We start from the raw sequence: 650 nt of genomic DNA, 5'->3' as shown, positions 1-650 counted from the left end.
GATCCTGTGGGGTCCACAGATCCTGAGATGATCCTGTGGGGTCCACAGATCCTGAGATGATCCTGTGGGATTCACAGATCCTGAGATGATCCTGTGGGGTCCACAGATCCTGAGGTGATCCTGTAGGGTCCACAGATCCTGAGGTGTCAAGGAATTACATCCCTGCACCAAATAGGCATGTAAAATGCCTTTGCATACCATTCTAGCATTTAAACGCCGAGGTGGTGTACGTTCTAGGCATTCAACGCCCATGTGAAGCATGTTCTGGGCGTTCAACGCCCATGTGTAGCATGTTTCTGGCGTTGAACGCCAGTTCCATGCTTGTTACTGGCGTTCAGCGCTAGCTTTCCTCAAGGCACATTCCTGGCATTCAAACGCCAGGATGTTGCTTGTTTCTGGCGTTCAGCGCCAGATTCATGCTCTGTTCTGGCGTTGAACGCCAGCCAGATGCTCCTTACTGGCGTTGAACGCCAGTCTGTCCTCCCTCCAGGGTGTGATTTTTCTTCTGCTGTTTTTGATTCTGTTTTTAATTTTTATGATTTTTTTGTGACTCCTCATGATCATGTACCTAATAAAACACAAAATAATAATAAAATAAAATAAAATAAAAATTAGATAAATAAAATTGGGTTGCCTCCCAACAAGCGCTC

Source organism: Arachis duranensis, chromosome 6 (assembly GCF_000817695.3).
Source record: "Arachis duranensis cultivar V14167 chromosome 6, aradu.V14167.gnm2.J7QH, whole genome shotgun sequence".
NCBI lineage: Eukaryota > Viridiplantae > Streptophyta > Magnoliopsida > Fabales > Fabaceae > Arachis > Arachis duranensis.
This window is presented reverse-complemented; position numbering follows the sequence as displayed.